The 22,085-nt window shown below is 42.1% G+C and overlaps 1 long non-coding RNA gene across 1 annotated transcript in view; it reads right to left on the bottom strand.

Moving 5' to 3' along the window:
• Positions 1-22,085, bottom strand: part of 1700012I11Rik (RIKEN cDNA 1700012I11 gene) — a 150,326-nt gene that overhangs the window by 114,884 nt on the left and 13,357 nt on the right. The window contains exons 3-4 of the long non-coding RNA NR_045140.1: positions 11,000-11,041; positions 10,449-10,494 (exon numbers count right to left, since the gene is read on the bottom strand). This is a non-coding gene — a long non-coding RNA (RIKEN cDNA 1700012I11 gene). The remainder of the gene's footprint in view (positions 1-10,448; positions 10,495-10,999; positions 11,042-22,085) is intronic.

Below are 22,085 nucleotides of genomic sequence, written 5' to 3'. Positions count from 1 at the left end.
ACCAAGTACTGTGCATGTTATAATAAAAGTTGAGGATCTGGGAGGGCGTGGACTCATATGATCATTTCAAATTGAGCCCATTAGGTCAGGATTTCTAAGAGGCACTGGTAATCAGCATGACTGTGATGGAGACTCTTTCTCCCATTGCGTTTACAATGTGTGAGCACACAGACAGGGATTACAATGCAAAGTAAGACCTAGATAGGAAGAAGGACCTAAGTGTGTGAATTACAAAGATGGGACATCTGCCAGTTATTAGAATTCTCCACTAAAGTCAAAACGAGCAGAAGAGCTGAGTTTGAGGCTGAACCACAAGATATATACACAGTGTGACAGAATCAAGAGACCCACGTTGTGGGTTCTATCTAGAAGGATCTAGAAGAATCAGGGAAAACTATGGTGTGTGTTTTTTTTTTTAATCTAGACCTTAAGGCTCCACAAATTGCTGCTGTTGATTCTCGGTATCTTTTTATGGTGAACCAATGAGTCACTGCATTGGTTCATAGCCACCTTAATCTGGGAAGTATCATTCCAATTGTTGCCAAAATGATTTTAATTACTTTAATTCAGCAGTCCTATGTGTGTCACCTAAATCTTGGAAGTTTCTATTGTTTAAAGAGTAGGGGCTTACCTCATTTACAGCTATTTACTACAAAGTAAAAAGCTAATTTATATTTATAAATTATGCTTATTTAAACACTAGGCTAGTGTCCAACTCCATTCATTTGTTTAAAGATGAATTCAGGCTATCAAGGAGAGAAACACAAAGGCTAGACAAAAAGATTAGCTCATTTATTCTTTCTTTACTACATGAATGAAGTTTCAAAACAAACATTATGATTCCAAAGTGAAGCTAGTACCTAGTATAACTGAGAGATATGAACAAAAAAACAGTAAAGGATGATAAAATTGAAAGTACATTTTAAAATTTTAAATATACATTAAACATATGCTATATTATACATAAAGAATATATATTTAAATATATAGTGTGTGTGCACGCGCACATGTTCACATGCATGTGATATGTTTATGTATGGATATGCATATACAAAGTGCAGGCATGGAGGTTAAAGAGCAGCTTTGGGGAGTCAGTTCTCTCCTTCTGCCATGTGTGTCCCAGGGATTAAAGTCAGGTTGTCAGGTTTAGTGACAAGTGTCTTCAACCATCCCTTGAAACGACAGTTGTAAAAAGCCACAATTGGGCTTATCTTACATCCTTGAGAATCAGAGGGAAATAAGATACAATTTGTGCTATGGAAAATAGGTTCGATGGCTCAGCAGAGAGCTCCCAGCAGGCCACACTCCCCTTCCCTTGTTCCTGCAGTAGCTGCCATGATTCAGGCTCTCATGATTCAACAACATCTGCACTGAAATATCCCACCTGTCCTGCCAATCTGCCAATACACTACCAGCCCAGAGACTCTACTAAAATAGACATTTAAACAAATCTCTCTTTTAAATTTTATCCACCACCCCCCTCAATTAGAAAGGATTTTTTGCTCAGTGTGAAGTTTCAGGTTGACTCGCCTGTTCTTTAACATTTTTTTTCCATTTTTTATTAGGTATTTAGCTCATTTACATTTCCAATGCTATACCAAAAGTCCCCCTTACCCACCCACCCCCACTCCCCTACCCACCCACTCCCCCCCTTTGGCCCTGGCGTTCCCCTGTACCGGGGCACACAAAGTCTGCGTGTCCAATGGGCCTCTCTTTCCAGTGATGGCCGACTAGGCCATCTTTTGATACATATGCAGCTAGAGTCAAGAGCTCAGGGGTACTGGTTAGTTCATAATGTTGTTCCACCTATAGGGTTGAAGATCCCTTTAGCTCCTTGGGTACTTTCTCTAGCTCCTCCATTGGGAGCCCTGTGATCCATCCATTAGCTGACTGTGAGCATCCACTTCTGTGTTTGCTAGGCCCCGGCATAGTCTCACAAGAGACAGCTACACCTGGGTCCTTTCAGTAAAATCTTGCTAGTGTATGCAATGGTGTCAGCATTTGGAAGCTGATTATGGGGTGGATCCCTGGCTATGGCAGTCTCTACATGGTCCATCCTTTCATCTCAGCTCCATACTTTGTTTCTGTAACTCCTTCCATGGGTGTTTTGTTCCCACTTCTAAGGAGGGGCATAGTGTCCACACTTCAGTCTTCATTTTTCTTGAGTTTCATGTGTTTAGGAAATTGTATCTTATATCGTGGGTATCCTAGGTTTTGGGCTAGTATCCACTTATCAGTGAGTACATATTGTGTGAGTTCCTTTGTGATTGTGTTACCTCACTCAGGATGATGCTCTCCAGGTCCATCCATTTGGCTAGGAATTTCATAAATTCATTCTTTTTAATAGCTGAGTAGTACTCCATTGTGTAGATGTACCACATTTTCTGTATCCATTCCTCTGTTGAGGGGCATCTGGGTTCTTTCCAGTTTCTGGCTATTATAAATAAGGCTGCTATGAACATAGTGGAGCATGTGTCCTTCTTACCAGTTGGGGCTTCTTCTGGATATATGCCCAGGAGAGGTATTGCTGGATCCTCCGGTAGTACTATGTCCAATTTTCTGAGGAACCGCCAGACTGATTTCCAGAGTGGTTGTACAAGCCTGCAATCCCACCAACAATGGAGGAGTGTTCCTCTTTCGCCACATCCTCGCCAGCATCTGCTGTCACCTGAATTTTTGATCTTAGCCATTCTCACTGGTGTGAGGTGGAATCTCAGGGTTGTTTTGATTTGTATTTCCCTGATGATTAAGGATGTTGAACATTTTTTCAGGTGCTTCTCTGCCATTCGGTATTCCTCAGGTGAGAATTCTTTGTTCAGTTCTGAGCCCCATTTTTTAAGGGGGTTATTTGATTTTCTGAGGTCCACCTTCTTGAGTTCTTTATATATGTTGGATATTAGTCCCCTATCTGATTTAGGATAGGTAAAGATCCTTTCCCAGTCTGTTGGTGGTCTTTTTGTCTTATAGACAGTGTCTTTTGCCTTGCAGAAACTTTGGAGTTTCATTAGGTCCCATTTGTCAATTCTCGATCTTACAGCACAAGCCATTGCTGTTCTGTTCAGGAAATTTTCCCCTGTGCCCATATCTTCAAGGCTTTTCCCCACTTTCTCCTCTATAAGTTTCAGTGTCTCTGGTTTTATGTGAAGTTCCTTGATCCACTTAGATTTGACCTTAGTACAAGGAGATAAGTATGGATCGATTTGCATTCTTCTACATGATAACAACCAGTTGTGCCAGCACCAATTGTTGAAAATGCTGTCTTTCTTCCACTGGATGGTTTTGGCTCCCTTGTCGAAGATCAAGTGACCATAGGTGTGTGGGTTCATTTCTGGGTCTTCAATTCTATTCCATTGGTCCACTTGTCTGTCTCTATACCAGTACCATGCAGTTTTTATCACAATTGCTCTGTAGTAAAGCTTTAGGTCAGGCATAGATAGAGAACTTCAGACCAATTTCTCTTATGAACATCGATGCAAAAATTCTTAATAAAATTCTCGCTAACCGAATCCAAGAACACATTAAAGCAATCATCCATCCTGACCAAGTAGGTTTTATTCCAGGGATGCAGGGATGGTTTAATATACGAAAATCCATCAATGTAATCCATTATATAAACAAACTCAGAGACAAAAACCACATGATCATCTCGTTAGATGCAGAAAAAGCATTTGACAAGATCCAACACCCATTCATGATAAAAGTTCTGGAAAGATCAGGAATTCAAGGCCAATACCTAAACATGATAAAAGCAATCTACAGCAAACCAGTAGCCAACATCAAAGTAAATGGAGAGAAGCTGGAAGCAATCCCACTAAAATCAGGGACTAGACAAGGCTGCCCACTTTCTCCCTACCTTTTCAACATAGTACTTGAAGTATTAGCCAGAGCAATTCGACAACAAAAGGAGATCAAGGGGATACAAATTGGAAAAGAGGAAGTCAAAATATCACTTTTTGCAGATGATATAATAGTATATATAAGTGACCCTAAAAATTCCAACAGAGAACTCCTAAACCTGATAAACAGCTTCGGTGAAGTAGCTGGATATAAAATTAACTCAAACAAGTCAATGGCCTTTCTCTACACAAAGAATAAACAGGCTGAGAAAGAAATTAGGGAAACAACACCCTTCTCAATAGCCACAAATAATATAAAATATCTTGGCGTGACTCTAACGAAGGAAGTGAAAGATCTGTATGATAAAAACTTCAAGTCCCTGAAGAAAGAAATTAAAGAAGATCTCAGAAGATGGAAAGATCTCCCATGCTAATGGATTGGCAGGACCAACATTGTAAAAATGGCTATCTTGCCAAAAGCAATCTACAGATTCAATGCAATCCCCATTAAAATTCCAACTCAATTCTTCAACGAATTAGAAGGAGCAATTTGCAAATTCATCTGGAATAACAAAAAACAGAGGATAGCAAAAACTCTTCTCAAGGATAAAAGAACCTCTGGTGGAATCACCATGCCTGATCTTTAACATTTTTTAAGTGTTGCTTCTTAGTCTTCTGGTTCTTATTCACTGCCACAAGTGGTTCTCCGTAGTCCTCAGCCTTGTTCCTCCTGCCTGCTGCATGCTTTCCTAGATATTTCATAATACTCTTAGTCGCTGGTCTTAGGAAAATCAGTCATGCTGTACACATGGTGATTTTCAAGGTTTTTGCTTAGAGATTCGTGAGCTTCTTGTTATCTAAGGTTTTGTAGTTTTAATCAAACCTGAAGAATTTTTGGAAGCATATCTTTGAATATTTTTCTTTCCCCTTTCTGCTGTTTCCAGCTGTATCTCTACAAGGCCCTGGGGAATTGTCCCACAGATCTCTGATGCTCTCTTCATTTTATATTTTTATTTTTTTCCTGTTTCATTTTATATTTTACACACACACACACATACACACACACACACACACACATGCACAACCTTTTTGGTTTTTATGGCAGAATATCACTGAGAATCAGTCAAGTCTGAAACTCATTATGTGGCCCAGACTGTTCTCAAATTAATGCCTCAGCTCCCCAACAGCTGGAACTATCAGGATAAACCACCACATGAGTTCATTTTGGATAATTTCTATTGTCGTAGCTTCAGTTATGCAATTACGTACCATGCATATTCTCTATCTCTGATAGTTTTTGCCTCTAGGAATTTGTATATATATATGTATATATATATATATATATATATATATATATATATATGTATACATATATATGTGTGTGTGTGTGTGTGTGTATAATATTTATAAAGTATATTTTAAATTTTATTTAAATTCTTGAATGTGGGAGGAAATTTATATAATAACTGCCTTAACCTCTTGTCTAGTTCTGTCATTTCATGTATGTATTTTTCTCTTGAAGTGTGTGTGTGTGTGTGTGTGTGTGTGTGTGTGTGTGTGTGTGTAGAATCTGTGTCTCTGTGTTTGTGCTTGTGCTTGTTTGATTAGGAGCTGGTTAGTTGGCTCATTGAAACTGTGTTAATATATAGCCTAGGCAGACTTACAGCTTGTTAACCATCCTGCCTCCAAGTTCTATGTGCTCAAAATAAAGTGCATGCCTCCGTATCTGGCCTTTTTAAAATCCTCACTGTGGACCATTATTTTTCCTTTGAGCATCTAACCACTTCTGCTACAATGTGGACACTGATGACTTTATCTTCCTGGCTGCTGCTTTTTCTCTGTTTCTATTAATGGTCTTGAGATTTGTTCTTGGGTTAAGGTACATGAGAAACCACTGATTGTCTCAAGGTTTGCCTGTAAGCACTGTCGGGCAGAGCCAGATTCACTGTGTCTCTTCGATGAGATAACGCTCTTTTGAGCACCCATCCTGATGCCCTGTATATTGAGAGCCCCTATAATGGCTGTTAGGGATGTGATTTGTTTCCAGGCCCATATGACCCCAAGAGTTTTAGCATCTACTCCTCCTAAAGTGTGTTTTTCTTGGCCTTATGTGGTTGTCTCTAGTGCAAGTGCCAATCAGCCTTCAGCTAAAGACTGCAGAGGCTTCCTCTGCAAGCTCTAGAACTCTCTCCACAATGTTTCTTCTTTTCCATGTGTTTGCAGCTCTTAAAACTCTCAGACATCCTGACACTCACACTGCCCCCTTTCTTGAATATGGCTCCCAGAATCCCAGCCACTGTGGCTTCTCCTATATTAGGTGTCCAGGAACTCCACTGGCCTCATTGTGGGTTTCCTGGGCAAAAAGAGGAGCGACATCTATATTTCCTGTTTGTTCTCACTTGACCTTAAATCACTGCTCTTCATTTCTTATTTTCTAACATGAAAAGCTCTTTTTTTCCTTGGATATTTTCTTTATTTACATTTCAAATATTTTCCCTTTTCCAGGTCTCCACTTCTGAAACCCCCCTATCCCATCCCCCTCCCCCTGCCTCTATGAGAGTGCTCCCATACACACACACACACACACACACACACACACACACACACATCCTCCCACACTGGCATTCCCCTACACTGAGGCATTGAACACTCTCAGGCCAGAGGGACTCTCCTCCCACTGATGTCCAATAAGGCCATCTTCTGAATGCTCTTATTTCAAACAATGTGTCCAGTGATGTAGCAGCCTTTTGTTTAGTTGCCTATGAAAGTAGATTATTTTCCTTATTTTCACAATTTATAGCTTCCCTTCAGATAGAGGAGTAGTACAAAAGGGAGGGAGGGAGGGAGGGAGGGAGGGAGGGAGGGAGGGAAGAAGGGGAAAGGAAAGAGCAGGAGGGAGGGAGGGAGGGAAGAAGGGGAAAGGAAAGAGCAGGAGGGAGGGAGGGAGGGAGGGAGGGAGGGAGGGAGGGAGGGAAGAAGGGGAAAGGAAAGAGCAGAAGGGAGGGAGGGAGGGAGGGAGGGAGGGAGGGAGGGAAGAAGGGGAAAGGAAAGAGCAGGAGGGAGGGAGGGAGGGAAGAAGGGGAAAGAAAAGAGCAGGAGGGAGGGAGGGAGGGAAGAAGGGGAAAGGAAAGAGCAGGAGGGAGGGAGGGAGGGAGGGAGGAAGGAAGGAAGGAAGGAAGGAAGGAAGGAAGGAAGGAAGGAAGGAAGGAAGGAAGGAAGGAAGGAAGAAAATGCCTTGCAGTGACATTAAAAATCTGAAGTCTGGTCTTAGATGATCCTTCTATATTTACCCCCTGTCTGCTTTCACCTGCACTGCAGCACAAGAAGATTCAGAGCTTGAAATTTACTGGCACGCATTCCTGTGTGCTGTGATCTGTGCATCACTTGCTCTTCACTCTCTGGTGGCAAGTCTAGCCTTCTGCCCACCTTTTAAGGATCATCAAGTCAGATGCCTCCACTTTCAAGGCCAGTCTGTACTCCTAGAAAGAGGATCCTTAACCATTCTAGAAAGAAACTGGTCTCAGGGGATCAGTGGCTACTTAAACCGAGACTCTGAGATAGGAGTAGTCACGGATGGCATTGTTTTGCTTCAGTCATCTATGGAGAAAGAATTTGGTTTTCAGGCTATGATATTTAGGGCATAGCTCTCCAAAGGTACTAGGCTCCTGGGCCGCTGTTTGGCTTCTTTCTTCTGGAGCTGTGATAAAATTTTCCAACAAAATCAGCAGAGGGATGGAAGGGTTTTGTTTGGGCTCATCATTCAAGGGTATAGCTAATCCTGGAGGGGAAGTCATTACAGCAGAACCTTGATGCAGCCAGTCACATTGCATCCACAGCCAAGAATCAGAAAATAGTAAATGACTGCACAGCTCACATTTAAAAAAAAAAAAAGATAAAGTCTGTAATCACATCCCAGGGAAGGGTGCACTCACATTGGGCAGATTTGCCCATCTCAAGCTAACCATGATAACTCTGTACAGAGACCCATGTCCCAGATAATTCTAGCTCTCACCAAATTGGAAAGTGATATTAACCATCATATGTCATGGGGGAGGGGAAATATACATCTCCTGTTCCCATATCTTAGCTCCTTCTGAAGCTACAGTGGAGGTGGTATGGCAAGGGTTGACACGTCTCTCCCCACACCTTGTACTACTGGCCTGGAGTTCCTCCCCAGAGTAAGCCCCTTACATAATGCCCATCTGCTCACAGGAAGGTGACCTTCCAGGCTACATCTCTTAGCTTGGCTGTGGGCAGCAAATACAGAGCTGTGTGGTAAAAAGAAACATATTTGCTTTGAGATATCATAAGATGGCAAATCTCTTAACAATAACTCTGGATGGAGAGGGAAGGCTCACTAAGAAAGTAAAATCCTAAAAAACGAAAACTAAATCCATTATATAACCTGGTTATACCATTCCTTGGCTACACTCAAAGGACTTGACATCCTCTTCCAAACTTACCTATTCAGCCATGTTCCTTGCTACCCTAATTACAATAGCTAGAAAATGGAAACAACCTCCATGTCCCTTTATGAAAATGTAGTACATGTACACAATGGAATACTATTCAGCTATAAAGATAAAGGAAATAATGAAATTTGCAGGTAATATGATTCTACTGAGTGAATTGACCCAAACCCAGAAAAACAAACACCACATTTTCTCTCTCTTTTGTGGTTCCTAGCTCCAACTCTTTAGATGTGAATGCACAACATGGTATCACCGCAGAAACCAGGAAAACATAAAGGAATGATGGGATCAAGATTGACTGGGGAATAGCAAGGTACAGGTGAATTGAAGTGGGAAAGAGAAAAATGGGGGAAGGCCTCCAATCAGGGAGGAGGGAGAGAGGTCAATACATGAGAAAGCATAAAGTTGCCCTTTCTGTGAAGGTGAGAGGGGAAGTGACTTCTTACACTGATGGAAAGAAGTAGCCAGAGTCTGATTCTCTTTTCTGCTGTCCCCTTACTTCTGTGTGTGTGTGTGTGTCCATCCATCTGTCTGTCTGTCTGTCTGTCTGTCTCTGTGAGTGCCTTCTCTCTTCTCTCTCTTGTCTCTGTCTCCTCTCTTCCATCTCTTCTCCCTTTCAATTCTCTATCTGTGTTCTTCTCTCTTCTCTTTCCTCCCTTCTCTCCTACAATTCCTTCTTTCTTCTTACCCCTCCTGGTACTAACTGAACAACTAAGTTCGGGTAACACGAACCTCAGCTCACATGACTTGTCTTTGCTTTTGTCTGTATGCCTAGTATAGGAATGCACTTGAAGTCTGTGGGCGCTGGTTAACTGTATTCAATATGTGGATGGGAGATGATTATGCCCCGTGTGAATGCCATGATTCCTGCCTGTGCAATTGGTCTTAATCTCTGTATTCCACAGGTCAGAAGTGAGCTGAGGATCAAACCTCCATTCTAACTCTTAATGAAAAAAAAAAAAAAAAAAAAAAAAAGACCTCATGATACCATCCAAAGACAAATCCTGAAAGAATCCAGTTAGGCATTGTGTGAGGCCTCCATGAGTGCTTCTTGCATTAAATGAAGATAAGCACCAAGACAAAGTCAGCTTCCAAGGATCCTCAGTAAAATCAAGTGCTTATGTTTAATAAAGCTGCCACAAACTCCCTCCAAAAGCCATATACCACCACCAGCAGCAGCAGCAGCAGCACCACCACCACCAATAATAAAAAACAAAACATTAGAAGCCCTCCTTTGAGTTCTTTGACAGGGCTGTCTAAGAGACTCCTAAAACATACAATCTATTGCTATTGAACTTGGGTAGCCCTCAAAGGTAGAAGGTAAGGTCCAGAGGCCCCTGTGCTAGAACTGGCCTGAATTCTCTCTCCCTGATAACTAGCTTTCATGGTACCAAAAGGTGCCAAGAGGGCTTCCACTGATGAGAGGTAACCAATGGTCCTACCTAACTATGACATCTATGAGCCATATCAATAACCAGCATGATACAGCAACCCCACAGGTGTAGCACTAGCACACATAACTTTTCAGTCACCATCTTCTCTCTAACTGGACTTAATACCTACTCAATAAGAGGGATACCATGCCTGGTATTGGAAACTTAGTGAACCACTAGTGCTAGTATGGTGAAGACATGGTTATTGGAGGAGAATCTACCATTACAAATTTGTTAAACTAAACTAGCATCATCTCTAACAACAATCTACACATTTCTCCTTATACCCAGCCACACCCAGATAAGTGTGGTCTTCCCTCTCATCAAGAAACTTCTCTTTGCAGCAGACAGAGACCATTACAGAAAACCCCAACCAACCAATAAACAGAGTTGTACAACCCAGTTCCAATGGATACAGTACAATATATTCTCACACCTAGGGCTTAGCAAACATTGTGAAAGAGAGGGTAGAAAGACCATAGAAGCCAGAGGATCATGGACTTGGCTATGATATTGTGTTTCCTAGTAACATCAGAAGCTATTCCATCAAGTCTTAGCACCCTGACTACCCATGTGAGCTGTTCAGGGAAGACAACAGCCAGCAAGCATGCCAATGTGGGAAAGAGAAAGCCCACAAAGGCCTCAACCCTACACAAAGAACCACAGGCAACTGAGTAAGGCTAAGAGTAGGAGGAGTGGACACTCACCCAGGAAGAGCACACCAACTGCTTGTCCACTGCCGAATGGTCAGCCCTGAAAACAAATATGCAAGTAACATTACATGTACCGAACAAGTTAGATAGGAATATATATACCTATATCTGTATACATCTATACACACAGTAACAGTTGGTGAAATAAGAGGCCATGAATTTAAAGAGAGTGAGAATGGGAGAGCTTGGGAGGAGAAAAGGGAAGGAAGAAGTGTGGTAATTAAAATACAAACTCAAAGATAAATAGCGACAAAATGTGCCTGGCCCTTCTCTGACATGCATTCCTTGTGGACTTCCCACCAGAGGGATACTGGTGCAGTCTAGTACCTTAGAAACATTGTGACCACCCACTACTACAAAGAGACTAGCAGTTATTCTGATAGATGAAGCCAGCTAAAGGCTGTGTTATGGGTCCAGGGAGTCCGGCAGTGGCCATCAGAAAAAGCAAGAACAGGGAAAGCAAGGGATTGAAAATGACCCTGAGTGAGAGGGTTCCTGAGCCTTTGAATAAGATGGGTCAAGTCTTCCCTCATATGCTCACTGACCTGCTTCTGTAAATCCGAGGCCTGGAGCCTCACACAAGGATTCTGTTAAAATATAGATTAAAAGGCATAAAAATAGTATTAGATTTTATGTCACAGAGAGTCCTGTCAAATTGAGGTTCCTGGAGTGAATTACTTAAAGGTAACAATCAAAAAGAGCTTCCTGGGTCTTCTCCAATTGTGTCAACTCCTCTTAGCAAAGCACAGGTGGGGGCACTACTTTTTTGTGCCAAAAATACTGTTTAAAATGCTGCAGAAATCAAAAGGTACTTATAGGACCAACTTAGAAGAGAAAGTTAGAAGAGGCAGGAGCTGTACTTCATCACGTCTGCCAGGGAGTATGAGGTTAGTGTTACAGAAAAGGCAAGGGTCGGGGTGAAGGAGGCTGAGTCTTGGAAACAGACCCAAGTTGGATTTCTCAGCAAACCTTCATTCTTACTCTCTGAGTGCAGGATTTTCCATTACACGTTCAATAGCACTGGGCAAACATCATAGCACTTTACTATCACCTCAGGCCTCTCTGAACTTCTGTATCTTCTTCTGGAGAGGAGAGCAGTCGCCTACTTCTCCTTCCCAAGGTGTACAAGTGTTTATGTGATTAAAAATCAGGAAAGACTCCTACCCTCAAGAAGGGTGCAGTATTCAAGTGATGGATCTGAAGACATACCATTTGCAGAGTCATGCTGATGCTTGTTACGAATAGGAGAGCCTCCAGGCACTGAGATGAGCCCCTTACAGCCCTGTACCAAGTATGTTACACCAACTAGACTGAGCTGATTAGATAACATAGGATTTTAGTCTCTGGGCTTAAAAGGGTATGTTGCAAACAGTCAGAGACAGAGAAGCTATCCAATAGAAAGATGCCAGAAAACTCCACTGTCTAGATTCAAAGCCAGAGCACCTTGCCATTTCACTGGCTATTTTTCCTGGGTGACAAAGGGCTTGTATTAGAGTCACTTTAAAAGTGACACATTAGCATATCCTCCCTTTCTCCAGCTGTCTTGTCATGCCCACAACTCTCTAAAACATCTGGCCAGTGGGCTAACCTGCTGCTATTGTCACATACTTGCTGAGCTGTTTTTCTCTGCTGAGGCAGCCTGCATAGTTTGAAAACAACTCTAAAGGCTATAAAGTATTTCTCATGAAGTTGAAATGAACCTGGAACTGGTGGGGCAGAAACATGTGGACCTGAGTTTACTGGCCAGGTGTCTAAGCCTATGAACTCTGAGATCAGTGAAAACTGTCCCAAAAACAAAAGCAGAGAACAATGGAGAAAAACACTCATCAGCCAACTCTGTCTTCTATACTCCCAAATACCTGCATGCGAGCTCATACATATACATGCACAGATATATAAGCATAACGTATGTGGGCATTTGTGCACATGTGCACACACACACACACACACACTACACCAAATGAAGTAGAAACATCTTGAATTGTTAATTGGTGGTATAGGGTCTTTCACAAATATCCACTGCTTCTAGAAACAACCCAATCACAGTCATTTGTGTTCCTAAAAACTGCCAACAGATTGAAAGGAATTAAGACTGAGACCAAAATTGCTTTTTCTCTCCTCTCACTATCGCTGTTAGTATGGAATAGGCCAACTGTGGAGGATCTTCAATTGGGCTAAATTTATATTCATTCAGGTGCCATTGGAATGGGCTTTCGCTGTCTCTGCTCTCATCAATGCACTCATTAAAGGACTCTGGCATGGTGAAGGACTCCCCCCCCCCTCCTTATCATCCTGGGGTTTCAGTAACACAGGCTTCCCTTTCTAAGGATCTGCTAAGAATAGCACATCAAGAGCTCTTTCTCTCCTCCGTACACAGAGCCCTGCTTTTTCTCTCTACACATCCTGTAAAAGCAACTCTGTTAGCCAGATTAATTTTTTTTCCAGGAGTCTTGAGGGCTGCGTGAGGGACAAGGGAGACCAGAAGGTATTCTGAAAGACCACTGATGTATTCATCCCCAAACAGATGGACATTTGGCTGGCAGCTGTATCTGTTTTGCTTCACTTGAAAGGCGTGTTTGGACACTTGAAATCAAAGGCAGCTTTTAACTTTTACCTAAGTGCTTTCTTTTACTCTGAACAGCATGTTTTAACTTTTTGCTCATTGCCTTCCTGAAACCAACCTTCTGTGTGTGGATTTCGGAGGTTCCCAGAAGGCCGCATATGTCTTCATTTACTTTCACCAAGTGATTTTATCTTAAGGATTTTTCTTTAAAAAGTGATCACCAAGTGATTTTATCTTAAGGATTTTTCCTTGTAGGAAGTATAGCGAGCCTGGTGGACGTTAACCATTAGAGGTTCTTGATCGTTTTCATTAAATGATCTCTTCTTTGGTTATGGTTATATATAATTGTAAATCTCTCCACACCTGCTACTATTTCTCCTAATAAGATATTTCTATAGAATGTGATTTCAAGGAAGTGTTCACTGAAACAAACAGTCCTCTGATGTGCCATCTACTTTAGTTTGATTATTTCCTCTTAGACAGATTTACCTGTCAACCACACACACACACACACACACACACACACACACACACACACACACACACACATGCCTGTATAGAATTGCAAAGCAGTTTGGGCTTTGCCAGTATTGAACAGGAACTGTGCAGCTGCAAGAGTATGTTTTCTTCACTCCTTTACATTTGAGATATTTTGTACAGAAAAAAAAAAAGATGACCAGCATCAAAACTTGCTCTACTCATAAAGACAGAGACTACATTATTTTATATTAAACTCCTGTGAGAACCCCAGTTACCTGCTCTGGAGATCTGGATAGCACTGTGGTATGCACGGCATTCATGCCTTTTCCTTTCACTGGTAATAAACAGTTTCTGAAGTCAGGAAGTAGATGTGCATCATGAAGTGGGCTCTCAGAATTTTACCAAAGAAACAATCCTGCAGAACCTGTCAGGTATACTAACGCTTGGAGCACAGGGCTGGACAACTGTTTCCCATGCTATGTTAAATAACGCCTGCAAAGAATCTAAAGTATTTGTTTGTAATGACACAGGCAGGAAAAATAATTCTATTGATACTATCAAGTATTGACTTTGACCCAAATATTACTGAGTCACTACTTGGTCAAAATAATATTTGAAGTGTACCATGTATTCCTCTGCACTAAATTCCTGATGGGTTCTCTCAAGTATGTGACCATTCTAAATTGCATAGACAAAGCAATCTAAGATTGGTGACAAGTGGCAGAGTTAGAACCTAAACCCTTGTCTTTCTAATTGAAGAATTATAGCCTAACTATAAGCCAAGCACTGGTCATTTGAGTTGGGCAATAAATATATATACATATTTTTCTTCTTTTGTAAAATAAAGAAGTGGAAGGCTTAAAGCATTTGCATTACCAGGTCTCAATCATATAGAAATTGATGGACTCTCCAGAAATTTTAAATAATGCAAACTTTATTGCATGCAAACTTTCAGCAGGGGAAGGAGATCTTGATTCCTCTTCTCTTCATTGAGGGACTGGACATATGATTTGTTTCCAAGGGATATGTATAAAAATAGAAAATAGTCACTCTCTTTTCTCTAGGAGTTGATTAGGTCTAACTGTAATTTGACATAACCTAGAATCAGCTGGTAAGATGGTCTTTATAGGAGGTTGTCTAGGTAGAGTTGTCTGTGAGTGTTTCTGTAGTAGACATTCTTGATTGTGTTAAACTATGTGGAAAAACCCAGTGCCTTGTGGGCAGCATCATTTATTGAGCTCAGGTCCTAGAGTACATAAATGCAGAGAGGAGGCTGAGCCTAAGTAGGCATGCATACAATTTTTTTCTCTCTGTGTTTGAATGTGACTATGATATGACTAGCTGCTTTGAGTTCTTCCTGCCTTGACTTCTCTCCATTGTAAAGAGGTATAACCTGCAGTTGTGAGCTAAAATAAACCCTTTCTCCCCTCATCTCCTTTTTGCCAGAGTACTTTATTATTGCAATAGGAAGAAAAATAGAACAAGGAAAAAAATCACTCATAGCCTACCTCAGTCATGTGCGTGAGTACACCAACCTCAAATACCCCTAATATCATATAATCAAGGAGCACATTGCATGGGGCATTCTTCTCAAAATCTGCTGTCTCAATCTGACTAGATAAGTCTAAACAACAGACCATTCTACAGAATGCCTAATAGTCCTTAAAACTGTCTAGAACATGAAAAAGAAATAAAGGCAAAGAAAGTCTCATCCAGGAACACAGGGCCCCCAATGGAGGAGCTAGAGAAAGTACCCAAGAGCTGAAGGGGTCTGCAACCCTATAGGTAGAACAACAATATGAACTAACCAGTACCCCGCGAGCTCATGTCCCTAGCTGCATATGTAGCAGAAGATGGCCTAGCTGGCCATCAATGGGAGGAGAGGTACCTTGGTCTTGCAAACTTTATATGCCTCAGTACAGGGAAAAGCCAGGGCGAAGAAGTGGGAATGGGTGGGTAGGGGAACAGGGTGGCAGGGGATAATAGGGGACTTTTGGGATAGCATTTGAAATGTAAATGAAGAAAATATCTAATTTAAAAAAAAAAGAAAAAAGAAAGTCTCATCCAAGTGTGGTGGTGCAAGCCTGCAATCCAAGAACTAGAGACTAGAGAGGTAGCGGCAAAGAAGAGTTCAAGGCCTGCCTTCACCATAGTGAGTTCAAAGACAGCTTGGTCAACCTCATGAGACCCTGACTCAAAACTAAAAGCAGGACTGACAAGATGGCCTTCTGGGTAAGGGAGCATGCTGCCAAGACTAACAACCTAAGTATCATTCCAGGACCCAGATGGTGGGAAAAGGGAACAGACTCCTGCAAGTTGTCCTCTGGCCTCTACACCATAGCAGGCATGTGTACACTTATAAATGAATCAACAATAAAAAAATGTAAACTGAAAGTAACAGGAGAGCTGGAGAAGCAACAGAGAGGCATTGAGTACTTGATTGGCATGCATGAGAACTTCAGTTCAATGCCCAGTACTAAAAATAAATAAATAAATAAGGACTCAGCTAAGAAAGAACGAGAGTCATGACAACTAACACAGTCCACTGTGGGCTTTCCTGGGAGGAAGGCAGCATTGCCTTGGAGACAGGTAAAATCCCAATGCTGTCCAGCCCTCTGCCAGTTATGGTCCCTGTGCTAGAATTGCTTTATGTTGCTGGTATTGGGCACATGGTTGTTATGTAAACTGTGAAACTTAGGAGAAGATTGACATCCAATGGCTCAGTGTAGAACCTTTCCAATTCTCTGAAAAATGTAAAAACGCTCCCAAAAGCTCTCTAAACAATATAAAAGTAAAAACAAGCTTTCTCCTTAAACTAAAGCTGTCTGATGGTCATTTCATTGGTTTGTAACTCCATTCAAAAAACAAGGGTTGCAAAAGGGTATTTGGGGGCCTCATTCCTTCTAAACAGCTTGTGGTGATTATCCTTGGAGCCTGGGCCTTTGTGAACACCATGCTCAATGAGTACTGCAAGCTGCTCAAAGCTGGTTCCAAACACACAGCATTGTGCCCGTTCCAATGGACTGCCTGGGGTTTCGTGTGGCCACTTGTTTAAGGACAATGGTCCCAGGTTGCTTTCAGTTTTTTATTTATCTTTTATAAAGGGGCAACAATGCTGCAGCTGAGCTTCTGTGAAAGAGAATGATATTCTTTCCATTTGAAAAAGAAAGAAAAGGAACAGTTAAAAATACACATTGGTGCATACTGCAATTAGCATGCAGAATAGACGACGCCGGAACAGTGACACTAACTAAGGGGAACACAGCAGCTGCCTGCTAATTGAAAGGCATCCTCAGCACTCCACGGAGGTGTCCAACACTAATTGCTAATTTTGTATGTCTGTGTGATGACAGGGAATGCACAGGGTAGGAGCAGAGCCTGCTTTCTTCCTCATGACCAGGGAGGGCTTGTCCTCAGCAAGGTGTTTCCTAGGGAGGAAATAATATAACACTCTCAAGGCTTTATTCATGTGGCACATGCCTTTGATTCGCTGGGGTCATCTGACAGAAGACAGCTCAATGAAAACTGGCAACAGACAGTCATTAAGGAGATGTTGACGTTAATGAGAAATGAAGCACATGCCAGACGGCGCTCAGCACTTACCAGTGTCTTTCATTCTCTGTCCCACCTGCTGGAGTACAGTATCACAAACCTCCTCAAACCCTGCTGCAGAGCTGTTAAGTCCCTGAAAGATCTCATTGCTCTACACGGAGACCTCCAGATCTTCTGCTCTGTACTGCACTGGAGCCCCGTTAATGGGTCATGTTAGAAAGTGTGTCACATTCCAGATGCTTGGGTGGTGTTTCATTTATCAGAGGGTAAAGGTGCTTGCTGTTAAGCCTGGTGACCTGAGTTCATTGCCCAGAACCCACATTCTGTAGGGGAGAACAAACTCCTGAAAGTTGTCTTCTGACCTCCACATGTGTGCCCCGCATGCTCCTGAGTACAACACAGACACAGACACACACACACACACACACACACACCAAACATAGATAGATAGATAGATAGATAGATAGATAGATAGATAGATAGATAGATAGATAGATAGATAAGTTAGATAGTCCTTAATCTTACTTGGGGGTTTCTCTTGCTTCAATAAAACACCATGATGGTGGAGAAAGGATTTATTTTGTAAACACTTCCTCATTGTTCTCCACCATTGAAGGAAGTCTGGACAGGAACTCAAACAGAGCAAGAAATTGGAGGCAGGAGTTGATACAGAGGCCATGAAGGAATGACACCATGAAGCTTCTCATAGCTTGATTGGTCTGATTTCTTACAGAACCCATGACTACCAGCCCAGGGATGGCATAACCTACAATGGGCTGTGCCCTCCCAATCAATCACTAATTCAGAAAATGTACTACAAGTGAATCTTGTGAAAACATTTTCTCAACTGAGGTTCTCTCCTTTCAGATGATTCTAGCTTGTGTCAACTTGACATAAAACTAGCCAGGATATACATACATACATACATACATACATACATACATATGCACATGTAATGTTTAAAATTCTGTTTTGAGTTTGTTTGGTTAATTGGTTTGTGTTAGTTTTGAGAGAGGATCTTACTGTGTGGCTTTGGCTAGGTTAGAACTTGCTATCTAGGCCTTGAACACACAAAAATCTTCTGCCTCTGACTTCTGAGTACTGGCTTTACAGACAACTGCTACCACACACAGCTTTAAAAAAAATTCTTGTTTATACCTCATTCCAAAAGAGAACTGGGATGCTTTGTGGAACTTCAGCAAAACTAGATGGAGAACTGGATTATATTCCCCAAGATATAAAGTGTGAGGCATCTTAATACTTTGTACCTGGGGGCGGGGGGTGTAGAATAGAAGAGGGGAGGAAATATATGACAGTAGGAGGGAAGAAGGAAAGACAGGATGAATAAGAGGAGAGAGGGAAGGGGGAGAGTGAGATGGATAGGCAATGGGGAAATCAGAGAAGAAAGGAGGGGGGATGTGAGAGAAAGAATATACAACTAGGGGAGGAAGAAGAGGAGTAGAGAAAGAAAAGGAAGGAAGGAAGAGAGAGATGATAAAATGGGGCAGGGAGTAGAATGAGACAAAATTAATAGATCTGATATGAAGATGAGCTGACATACAAAAGATTCCGGGGTGGGGAAGGGATAGAACATCTGTGTCTTACCTGTTTCTCCCCCCAGGTCCAGCATCTCTATCCTTGTATACCTATCTATAATGTTGTCTCTCTGCCTCCTAAAGCCCAACACAGTTTCTCTGTGTTCAAAATGCAAAAATGGTCTTACTCCTAGTGACCAGGAAGGGCCAGTCCTCAGCTCTTCCCACTCTGTGGGCTCAAAAATGCTATAGGCAGTTTGGTGGAGGACACACAGATAAACCTTGTATAGAAAAGCAGGCACTCCATTGAGTGGGGAGAAAATTGGACATTACAAGACTACCTTCATTATCTGGATCAGATATAAAGGCCCATGAAGAGGTCCCCAGAAAATACAGTGTGACATGAAGGACTGTGACTCTCATGGGAATAAATCCCAAAAGCATCCAAGAATAGAGTCAAAGGGAAACATCTATGAGGCACAAAAGAATAGAATATGGCAGCTTTTGGGAACTATAAGAGAGTGAACAGAGTCAGAAAATTTCAGAAAAGATGGATGACACTTAGAAGGGAGGCTGGAGTCTGGGGAGAGAGGGTCTCATAGGGGTCACTGAGAGTGTAATGTCCTCTGGTGTCTCTTGAGTAGAGACAAGAGGGCCCTCTTGTTTTTCTTTTTTTTTTCTTTCCATTTTTTATTAGGTATTTAGCTCATTTACATTTCCAATGCTATACCAAAAGTCCCCCATACGCACCCACCCCCACTCCCCTACCCGCCCACTCCCCCTTTTTGGCCCTGGCGTTCCCCTGTACTGGGGCATATAAAGTTTGTGTGTCCAATGGGCCTCTCTTTCCAGTGATGGCCGACTAGGCCATCTTTTGATACATATGCAGCTAGAGTCAAGAGCTCCGGGGTACTGGTTAGTTCATAATGTTGATCCACCTATAGGGTTGCAGATCCCTTTAGCTCCTTGGGTACTTTCTCTAGCTCCTCCATTGGGAGCCCTGTGATCCATCCATTAGCTGACTGTGAGCATCCACTTCTGTGTTTGCTAGGCCCCGGCATAGTCTCACAAGAGACAGCTACATCTGGGTCCTTTCGATAAAATCTTGCTAGTGTATGCAATGGTGTCAGCGTTTGGATGCTGATTATGGGGTGGATCCCTGGATAAGGCAGTCTCTACATGGTCCATCCTTTCATCTCAGCTCCAAACTTTGTCTCTGTAACTCCTTCCAAGGGTGTTTTGTTCCCTATGGGCACAGGGGAAAAATTCCTGAACAGAACAGCAATGGCTTGTGCTGTAAGATCGAGAATTGACAAATGGGACCTAATGAAACTCCAAAGTTTCTGCAAGGCAAAAGACACCGTCAATAAGACAAAGAGACCACCAACAGATTGGGAAAGGATCTTTACCTATCCTAAATCAGATAGGGGACTAATATCCAACATATATAAAGAACTCAAGAAGGTAGACTTCAGAAAATCAAATAACCCCATTAAAAAATGGGGCTCAGAACTGAACAAAGAATTCTCACCTGAGGAATACCGAATGGCAGAGAAGCACCTGAAAAAATGTTCAACATCCTTAATCATCAGGGAAATGCAAATCAAAACAACCCTGAGATTCCACCTCACACCAGTCAGAATGTCTAAGATCAAAAATTCAGGTGACAGCAGATGCTGGCGAGGATGTGGAGAAAGAGGAACACTCCTCCATTGTTGGTGGGATTGCAGGCTTGTACAACCACTCTGGAAATCCGTCTGGCGGTTCCTCAGAAAATTGGACATAGTACTACCGGAGGATCCAGCAATACCTCTCCTGGGCATATATCCAGAAGATGCCCCAACTGGTAAGAAGGACACATGCTCCACTATGTTCATAGCAGCCTTATTTATAATAGCCAGAAGCTGGAAAGAACCCAGATGCCCCTCAACAGAGGAATGGATACAGAAAATGTGGTACATCTACACAATGGAGTACTACTCAGCTATTAAAAAGAATGAATTTATGAAATTCCTAGGCAAATGGATGGACCTGGAGGGCATCATCCTGAGTGAGGTAACACATTCACAAAGGAACTCACACAATATGTACTCACTGATAAGTGGATATTAGCCCAAAACCTAGGATACCCAAGATATAAGATACAATTTCCTAAACACATGAAACTCAAGAAAAATGAAGACTGAAGTGTGGACACTATGCCCCTCCTTAGAAGTGGGAACAAAACACCCTCTTGTTTTTCTGATGTCCAAATACAGGGCCATGATGGCATGAGGAGGCTATGAGTAAGTTGTCACAGTAATGTACAGAAGACTGTGGATGAAGAGGTCCCAGAACTGGGTGCGAATGCGTGTGCGGTTCAGATTGAGCTGAGAAGGAAAGCAGGGAAAAACAGAGGTTTCTGGGGATTTCTGTCACTGTCTCTGAAGCAGAGATTCTTGAGGTAAGGAAAAGTAGTGGTTAGTCCTGCACATTAGGCAAGGTTGATTCCATCTTTATTCACAGTGTTGGATGCTCCAAGTCCTGATCATCTCACCGCCATTACTTTTGGGGCTGAGCTGAAGACTGCCTCATGGTGGAAGTGTACGGCCAAGAATGAAAATCCCTAACCACCGTCTACAAACACTTGTCCTTATACCTACAGGTAAGTGTAGTCTTGTCCCTTCATCAAGGAAACTTCTCTTTGCCACAGTTGGAGACAACTACAAAAAACAAAATCCACTATCAAGCAATATTCAGAGTTGTAGAGCACAGACACAATGGAACAATGGATCCATATATAAAACACTCCTCCACTGAAGGCTCATAGATCATTGTGGAAGAAGCGTAAAGAGACTGTAAGAGCCAAGGATCAGAATTTGCTGTGCGACCCTGCCTCTACAACCATTAAGTCTCACTAACATGATTACATGTGAACTAAAAGGGAAGACACCAATGGGCATGCCAAAGGGCATTAGGAAGTGCCCATGAGTCATCAAGACTGGGCAAGAACTAGAGACAACTGAGTAAAGCTAAGAGCTAGAAATATAAATCCTCCCCAAGGAAGAAGAACACATCAATTGTCTGCCCAGTGCCCATCAGTGAGCCTTAAGAATGTACATAAAAGTAAAATCATATGTACCCAACCAAGTATGTTTAGGTGTTTGTGTGTGTGTGTGTGTGTGTGTGTGTGTGTGTGTGTGTGTGTATCTGTGTGTGTCTGTGTGTGTGTGTGTGTGTGTGAGAGAGAGAGAGAGAGAGAGAGCGAGCGAAAGAGAGATTGTGTGTGTGTGTGTTTGTGTGCAAAAACAATTAGTGAAAAAAGAGGTTATTAATTGGAAAAAGAGGGGCATATGGGAGAGTTTGGGGAGAGCAAAAGAGAGAATTATTGTAAGTACTTTATATCTCAAAAATAAGATATAAAAAGAAAAAGAAGAAAGAAAGAAAGGGTTAAGATCTTAACAGTCTTTTCCAGAACCTTCCAGTGACCTAAAGAGCTCCCATGACCGTATCACTTTCTCA

Source organism: Mus musculus, chromosome 15 (genome assembly GCF_000001635.26).
Source record: "Mus musculus strain C57BL/6J chromosome 15, GRCm38.p6 C57BL/6J".
NCBI classification, from domain to species: Eukaryota; Metazoa; Chordata; class Mammalia; order Rodentia; family Muridae; genus Mus; species Mus musculus.
Note: the sequence above shows the minus strand (reverse complement) of the source record. Positions and strands in the feature narration are given on the sequence as shown.